The sequence below is a fragment of the Myodes glareolus genome, chromosome 1 (genome assembly GCF_982192425.1).
Source record: "Myodes glareolus chromosome 1, mMyoGla1.1, whole genome shotgun sequence".
In the NCBI taxonomy this organism is placed as follows: Eukaryota; Metazoa; Chordata; class Mammalia; order Rodentia; family Cricetidae; genus Myodes; species Myodes glareolus.
In genome coordinates, this window is record NC_142026.1 from 77,834,966 (window position 1) to 77,844,404 (window position 9,439).

Consider the following 9,439-nt stretch of genomic DNA (forward strand, 5'->3'; position numbering starts at 1 on the left):
TAAAAACAATATCAGTAACTATGTGCTCACATGCTCCTTCATACATTCATGCGTGCAAAAGCATGAATGAACATTTAAAATAAAATTGTTGTTATACAAAGCTGCATTTCTTTGTAATAAAATATTATGTGGTGATTACAGTTCTCTGAGCATGATGCAAAACATGAGAATTATGCAAGTATTGTAGACATGCTGATCTTTAATTTAGGATAATTTTTAATACTTTTTCCAAGGAAAACAAAGCTGTAATGCACTGGAATAATGTCTCATAAGCAGATAGGGGCTGACAGAAGCAAAACACATTGAAAATATTGCATGAGTGCTCACCAGATACCAGCTGAGTTTAACCACAAAATTTAAACAAATGGTAAAAAGTATGGAGAGTGTATAAAAGACAACAAAGGTGCTCACCAGGAGAAGAATAGTTTGTGTTGCTCTCAACTCAGGGCTAGATCTAGGGGAGATAATGGTCCTAGACATATGTTGCATCCTCTTCTTGTGCTTGTGCAAGATGAGAACGATGGAGCCACTGGAGCATAGCATCGCTATCATGCACACAGCACCAGGAATGATCACATATACTACATGTAGTATTTCACCAGTTTTGTCAAAAGGTACAGAAGAACAGTAACCCAAGTCTTTGAGACTTGTGATGTTTTTATTGCACAGTTTTGCAGACATATGCTTAAGTGAAACAATGCTAAAAAGAAGAGACAAGATCCATGTCACATACATGGAATAGCTGATGTACTTGGGAGCTTTCTTTTTAAATCCTCTTGAAATAGCATCCTCAGGGCTGATGGTGATGACCTGGAAGACACTCAATAAGCTCATGCTGCCAAACGACACACTTCTACCCACTCTGTGAAGGTAGGAAAGCAGCTTGCACTCAAAATCATTGAAGAAACATTTCAAACCAAAAGCTGCCATTGTTTGTGGGACACCTTTACACAGGAGAGTTAAGAAGTTTGCCACAATCAAGTGCATTAGAATCCAGTCCATGCACTTTAATCTGTATGCCTTGAAGTAAAGCAAGGCATAATTGTAGAGGAAAGACAAATTGCCCAAAACTCCAACCACAGTCTTTGATAACAAAATTGTCCCTATAGCCACATCACCAATTGCCACTGGATAAGTTCCCATGCCAGAGCCTGAGGAAACGACAAAGGGAGATAGGCATAGGTTGCCTGCACCATGTTTCCAAAACCCAACATTTGATATCCAACTTACTACCTACAGAATTAATAATAAGTGATTCATTTTGTGTATATAAGGATTTGCAATGTACGTATGCCAGTTTCATAAGACAGTATACAAATTGTTTACTCTTCCAAGTCTACAAGGCAGATACTATTTCTTAATGTTTTTACAATGAATATGAGGAAATCTGAATCACACACAGTGTAGATGAGATTTTGGTATTGTGGTTATTTCAGAATAGTGAGTGGAAGGAATTGGCTGGCTGGCTATGAAGTGAGTTTATAGCCATTTTACATACTTCATTAGCACAAGCTGTTTACTGTTTTATTCCAGGTATGATTGTGGAGTACTTACTTCTGCTTTTGACTTATTTATTGTATACTGAAGGGCTATAATTTTATGATTTTCTTTCTTCATTTGTTTGTGAACATTAAGGGCATAAAACAATATCAATTATTAGTAAACACTGAGTAGGTTGGTAGAGGTGCATGAACTCTGGAAACACAATAGCCCAGGGCCCTGCATCATGAAGAGCTTGTGAAATGAGTAAAGTGCGGCATAAATCTAAAGTATTGATCTATAGTTCACTTACTTTATTTCATAAAAAACAGCACATAAAACAACTACAATACTTATTCACTACACATCAAGTATAAATTGTACAATTGTAAAAGTGTGTATTTCATAATCTGAACATAAGTACCAATCATTAGTTGAGCTAAATAGTGTTATTAGCTATTAGCATCGAAGCATTTTGTAGACTGATTTTTGTAACAAGTTGCATACAAACTTGAATGATTGTTACTCATGCAGATAACATATGATACACTTTTCAGATCTCATTTCGTTGAATGTGCTTACAAGACCTTAGTGTTTAGATCAGTATTAAGTAACAAGAAACACAGAACAGAAAGTAGAATCCTCTTCTGCCCTCACATAGTCACAAGCACTCCCCTAGTAACAAGAATATTTTAAAGCAATAAAAACAGGATTTGACTTCCTGACAAGTGATGCTTGCTAGCTATAATGTTTTAGTTCTTCCTAAATGTCCTAAGCAGCCTTATATAGAGAGATAAGCTCTTGATCAGAGATGAGGATTTTGTCAGGAAGGTTACTGCTACAATCTCAGCAACCTACTCTATCTGCACAATTAAAGAAATTCTTTGACATTTTCCAGAAACTCACAGTTTTCTACAGAACTAGATATATCCTGTTTGTTTATCACATACTTGAAAACAAACAATATACATACAGTATTAAGAACCTTGAAATTCAGTTTAGGATTGTGGTGGGGGATCAGCAACAGACTTATTAATATAAATCTCTGATTACCTTAAAAATAAGATTTCATTGTCTCTTGGACAAAGATACAACAGTCACTGTGAGTGAAGATTTGATTCAATCAGAAGAAACAGGCTGGGGTTTGAGTGTAGATCCCATGTTTTTCGCTGATATGAACCCTTTTCTCAGGAGCAGCAGACTCTTCTTTGGTGGTGTTTTTGGCTGGCTTCAATTTCAAGTCCCATTTTTCTCATTTATTTGCCTACCAGACTGTTGAGAGGACCTTTAGTTCTTCAACTCTGATATCTAGCCTGGTGTTAGAAAACAACATTTTATTCTCTCTCAAGATTGTATTCTCAGGGTCTGGAGAGATGGCTCAGAGGTTAAGAGCACTGAATGCTTTTCCAAAGGTCCTTAGTTCAATTCCCGGCAGCCACATGGTGGCTCACAACCATCTGTAATGAGATCTGATGCCCTCTTCTGCTGTGCGGGAAAACATGTTGCATATAACCAATAAATAAATCTTAAAAAAAAGATTGTATTCTCAGCATTTCTTTACAGTGACTCAGTCTTAAGTCTTAAAAAATTAATGAGTATCTGAGATATGGGTCTTTAATTATGTGATCTTTTCTCCCTTCAGATCTGCAATTATCATTTCACCTCCAGCAGCAAAGAGCACAGAAGCTTGATCAATTAAAAACTTTGTCTAGAATTTTTTGTCACAGGCAACAGTGATAAAAATAATCATGACAAGTTTACTACTTTTGTCTCTTAAGAGATGCCTTTTGACAATGATCTGATAATATTTGATCCTAAGAGGAAGAGAAGTGCTCAGAGGGAGCATGTTGTAAATACTGAGGTCTGATATGTGGGGGCACGACACCAAACTATGAATGTCTTTTCTACACTAAGGTGGCAAGCTTACTTAATTACTATTATAGTAACTAGAGTGTGTTCAGCACTTAAGTTAGTAAACAAAAAAATTAATTGAGAAAAATGAATAGGAATTTTCATAGACCACAAGAAAGGGGCAAAAATACATGCTGAATATTTTCAAATCTTTTGCTCAATCTTACTGAAACATTGTGTAGAGAGACTTATGTCTAATTGATAATTTTGAAGTAAAATATGGTTTATATATTTTGATTGTCATTAACACAAGAAAGAAACCAAAATAATAACTGAACTAAAATTACAGAGTTTTAAGAAGGTCTGTGACAAATGACAGCATTGGGAGTAATTCTGTTACAGGTGAATGCTACCATGTCTATAACTGTCTTATATATCAGTGCTGCCCACTGATATATTTTAGATGCTGACCATATCAGAGTTCTCTCTATTGTTTCCAATCTTCCTCAACCCTCCACCCCTCAAGGAAACTCACTAACCCACATGGGGCTAGACCATCGTGGTGTTTGGCATTGGGAACAACAGTGTTGGCCTGGGATAGGAGAAAGAGCATAAAAGGAGACTTTTGTTTTCCTGATTGGAGTCATTCTGTCTGGGAAAAGGGGAATCATTAACAGCTTTACCTTACATTCAACTGATGGCAAAGGAAAATATACATTTTCTTTCCATCTCTTTTTTCTTCAATTGTATTTATTCCACCAAGATTTCATTATTCCGTTATTATGTGATTTCTGGTACTCATTTTAGTTAAATTTTCATTCCTTTGCATATAATTTTGGACAGTAATATCTGTAAGATATTTTCCTTGCAAGGAATTTTTGCCTTTTATTGTTGTTTGTTTTACTTATTACATTTACTTCTTTCTTCATTCAAGAGAAATATTGTACATGTACCATGATGTGTATGGAGATCAGAAGGAAACTGTAGGAGCTTGATCTCTTATTTCAACATATAGATCATAGTGATTAAATACCATTCATCAGATGTGTTTTAATCATCTGTACCAATGAGGCATCTCTTCAGCTTTCTCTAATTTTTAGACATTCTGCTTAGAATCTACTGTGCTGTGCTGTGCAAGCTTTTATTAAATGTTGAGCAGTCCAGTTTGTGAAATCTTTGACTTACTTCCTCAACTGTTCATGTGCTTTTCAGAAATTCTACTGCTCTGTCTTTACTTGAAGGTGGTAGCCTACATGTTAGACTGGCAGTCAGGGGCTTCCTGCCTTCCATTAATGTATCTGATTCATATTAAATTGAAAATTAGTACAGAGTCACAGATACAGGTATAGATCATTCTCCATTTGGATGTAGAGATTTCCAGCACCATTTTTAAGTGTGATGCCTCTTTCCAATTAATATTTTGAATGGCTATGTCAGATATTAAATGACTAGATGCTGCGGGTTAATCACACATCATCCATTATATCCATCTACCTACATGTCATGATACAAATGTAACTATGGACCTGTGTTACAGTTAATATTATGCATTGTGATACCTCCAGTACTGTTCTTTCACTCAAGAATAATGCCAACATTAAGGATCATTTGTGTGTCCACCTGCATTCAAGAACACTTCTCCATACTTAGGTGACATTGGAAATTTTTGTAGGAATGACATTGGATATGTTTATCCTTTTTATGTAATATAATTACTTCACATATTAAGTCTTCCAATCAATGAGAAAGTGAGATGTTTCTGTGATTTCTACTTTCTTTAGTGGATTCACATTTTGAGCACAGACATCTATTTTCTTTAGTGGATTCACATTTTGAGCACAGACATCTTTTACCTTCTTGATTAAGCTTATTCACTGATATTTGTTTGAAACTATTGTCTTTGAGAGTATTTTTCCTAGGAATCAGTACTTTTGTTAGGTTCAGTTAAAATAATTTGAAAGTATGTTCTTCAGTTTTCAAAGACAGCAAATACAAGGATTGGACCACGAGGAAAAGATACTGCCTGCATCAACTGAAAGAAGAGATGGGTAGGCACCAATGCAAGAATTCATTAAACAACTTTAAAAGCAACATAATAACACTAAGAAGCCAGTAGTCAACAGAAAGACTTGATCATCCCTACACAGAAGAAGCAGAATAAAATGATTTTAAATGTTATTTTATGACGATGATGGAGAGAGTTAAAGAGGAAAGAAAAAATTTTCTTAAAGAAATAGATGAAAAGAAAAAAATTGGAACACATCAATAAATCTCTTCAAGAAAACCAAGAAAAAAAAACATCAAACAGGGGAAGTAAACAGTACAAACAGTTCAAAACTTGAAAACTTAAATAAAGGCAATAAAGAAAATACAAACTGGCTTTTGTCTGTGAGGTTCCTGGCCAGTAAGGGATCCTGATCCTGTGCCAGAAGATCCATTGGAGGGGTGAGTGTGTTCCTGACCAGCGGCAGAAGCCCTGTTCTGCCCCAGAAATGGAGCACAGACATTCCTCAACCCCATAATCTTTCTGGTCATTCTGCAGGAACTTCTCTCCCTGGCTGATGCCTCTCTCTTCCTATCCCATCCCAGCTTCCACCCAGGTGCCCCTTCCCTTCTTCGGGGACATAAGACACCCCCAGCTCAGCCTATATTAAGGCTGGGACCTGGTGGTGAGTGCAACAGGACTGGAGTTCCTTTGTTTCACTAAGCTTGCAGGTAGCAAGCTAGGCCTTTTGTCTGCGAGGTTCCTGGCCAGCAAGTGGTCCTGATCCTGTACCAGATGATCCATACAAGAGCATTTGAACAAAGAGATGGGCAGAAACCAATGCAAGAATTCCTTCAATAATCTGAAAAGCAACATGGTAACTCCAGAACCCAGTGAACATACAACAGGAAGACTTGAATACTCTAACCCAGAAGAAGTAGAAAAAATTGACATTATGAAAGTGATAGAGTCCTTTAAACAGGAAGTGAAAAACTCCCTTAAAGAAATGGATGAGAAGAATAACAAAAAGTTTGAAGAAATGAGTAAATCCATAAACAATATCATAGGAAACCAAGAAAAAGAAATCAAACAGATAATGGAAACAGTTCAAGACTTGAAAACTGAAATGGAGGCAATGAAGAAAACACAAACCAAGGGCCAGCTGGATATGGAAAATCTAGACAACAGAGACAACAGAGACAAGTATAACCAACAGAATACAAGAGATAGAAGAAAGAATCTCAGATGCTGAAGACATCATAGAGAAAATAATTGCACTGATCAAAGAAAATAGCAAATCCAACAAATTCTTATCATAAAACATCCAGGAAATCTGGGACACAATAAAAAGACCAAACCTAAGAAGAATAAGAGTAGAATAAGGAAAAGATTTACAGATCAAAGGCCCAGAAAATATATTCAACAAAATTATAAAAGAAAAATTTCCCAACCTAAAGAAGGATATTCCTATGAAGGTTCAAGAAGCATACAGAACACCGAATAGACTGGATCAAAAAAAACATCCCCTCATCATATAAACATGTTAGCCGCATGGCTCAGTATCTTTTTCAGTGGGGCAAGTCACATCCTGCTACTTCAGTGTCTGGACAGGATTGGGGAGGAATTGGCTTCCTCTTTCCCAGAATTCTCCTGTTCTCTTTGACCCACATCTACTTCCTGTCTGTTTGTCCCGCCTATACATCCTGCCTGGCTACTGACCAATCAGCATTTATTTATTTATAACTGACAGAATACAGAATTGTCCCACACCACTTCCCCCTCTTTATTTTTAAACAAAGGAAAATATCCATAGTCCATTTTGGGGGAATGTGGGCATAGTTTTCCAGACTACTTCATGCTGGTTGAGAGTGCTGATAATCTTATGGGGACCTAAGGAAAATTTAAAACTCTGATCGAGTCCTGACTGAAGTATCCTGCATGTCTTGATTGTCTCAGGCAGCAGTCTTGAATCTGTTCTGGATGCAGAACTCAGACATCCGGGACATCTCTTCCTACAAGGGATTTCTCAGGTGATCTTCCATGATTAAACCTGATTTTTCTTAACTCAGAATGAATCCACAGCCTCTCATTTCCCGTGGAAACAAAAGCAAAATCTCTTCTCCAAAGTAACATTTTTTTTTTGCCTTCAATTTTAAAGTCAAAGTATTTTCAAAATACCTATCTTGACATTGAGCCTATAATTCATGATCCTGGAGAAGCTAAATAAGAAGGTGAACCCAAAGAAAAACATATAGTTATCCTCCTGGATATTGGAAGTGGACAAGATTGCCAGGCAAGGGTTGGGAGCATGGGGGTAGGGAGAGTGGGGATAAGTGGAGATGGAGGAGAGAAGGGAGAAGGGGAGGATTGGGGAGAACTTGAGGGAATGGGATGTTTGGGATGGAGGAGGGGTGGATGTGGGAGCAGGGAAGTAGATATCTTAATTAAGGGAGCCATTTTAGGGTTGGCAAGAGACTTGACTCTAGAGGGGTTCCCAGGTGTCCAAGGAGATGTCCCCAGCTTCTTCCTTGGGCAACAGAGGAGAGGGTGCCTGAACTGGCCTTGTCCTTTAGCCACACTGATGAATATTTTGCATATCACCTTGTATTAATTCAGCAGCATTTATAAGCAAATATTTTTTAGCAGCTGTTGCTCATTCCTCAGCATTCAAACAATTCAAAGAGAGCATGATAACATACAATATCAAGATTCTCTGAGTATTTGTCATCTTTACATGGCTTTATTTTAACCTTTATTTCTTTTATTTTTACTTTTACTTTTTGAGACAGGTTCTCTGTATATCTTTAGCTGTTCTGAAACTCCTACTATAGACAAGGCTGTCTTTGAACTCACAGAGATCTACTTGCTTCTGCCTCCCAAGTGCTGTGATTAAAGGTATGTACCACCAAACCCAACTACTCTCTTTTTTTAATTTTGAGGACTTTAATCTTTTTTTTCTCTCCCAAGCCAACATATATTTTTAACGCAAGTAACCATTTAGAGGTTTTTTACCTTGAATCTATCTTTACTGTATCTCTCTCTCCATTTCTGACCACATAAGTCTTTAATCTACTAAGCAATATGGGTAAAATTAAAGCCGCAGCTTTGATGGCTGCATCCAGTCCATTCCTTAGCTTTCTGAGATTCCAGCCTCATGGCAGAGGTACCAGCTGTAGCTATGTTTATTGCCACAACTCTATGGTGTTTCAAGATCTCTGCCAGCAAACATGCTGCAGCAGTGTACTTACAAACCACACTCAAATGCTCTGTAATCTGGCCGCCTGCCTGAAAGAGTCAGAGTTTGCCCCGGCAGGATGACCCAGAAAGCCAGCATTTTAAAATGGCACAACTTTATTCCTGCTATGGCTGAAAACTAAAAAGCTTGTGGTCAGCTTTTCATCAACACTATTTAAATATTCATGGTGGGACCTCTTAAAAGAGCTGCAAGGTTTTACAGCTAAAGCTGAATCAGGAAACCTCTCATAGATGAGAGTGCTTACTTGCCTCTAGCAAGCAGAGCAGACTTGAGAAATTGCTGCTACCAAGAAACCATGCATAATGCTGCTTTTTGTTCTAGAATGATTTCCCAAGCTGTCTCAGGCTTTATGTGGATGCAGCTGTCCACACCTTGGTGCCATTTGTAACACGAAGGCCTGTGTTGGGATTTCTGTCCTGCCCAGTTCCCACAGCTGGTAAATCTCAAAGAATCTACACAGAGGTCTCCATAAGTTATAAACTAATTGGCCCATTAGCTCAGGCTTCTTATTGACTCTTATAACTTATATTATCCCATTATTCTAGTACATGTTAGCCACATGGCTCAGTACATTTTTCAGCAGGGTAGGTCACATTCTGCTTCTTCGGTGTCTGGACAGGAGTTGGGAGGAATGGGCTTCTTCCTTCTTAGAATTCTCCTGTTTTTTTGACTAGCTTCTACTTCCTTCCTGGCTGTCCCACCTATACTTCCTGCCTGGCTACTGACCAATCAATGTTTATTTATTTATAATTGGCAGAATACAAAATTGTCCCATACCAAATGAGAATATGAGCAAGGAAGTCAAGACAATGGGAATATTCACTGAAACAGCTTACCTGAGATAATGGGAGCTCACCAGCTCTGGACAG

General features: G+C 37.6%; 1 pseudogene; it reads right to left on the reverse strand.

Annotated features, from left to right (window-relative positions):
* Nucleotides 1-216: 216 nt before the first annotated feature.
* LOC125411860 (vomeronasal type-1 receptor 4-like) lies at nt 217-1,196 on the reverse strand (annotated as a pseudogene).
* Nucleotides 1,197-9,439: the final 8,243 nt, after the last annotated feature.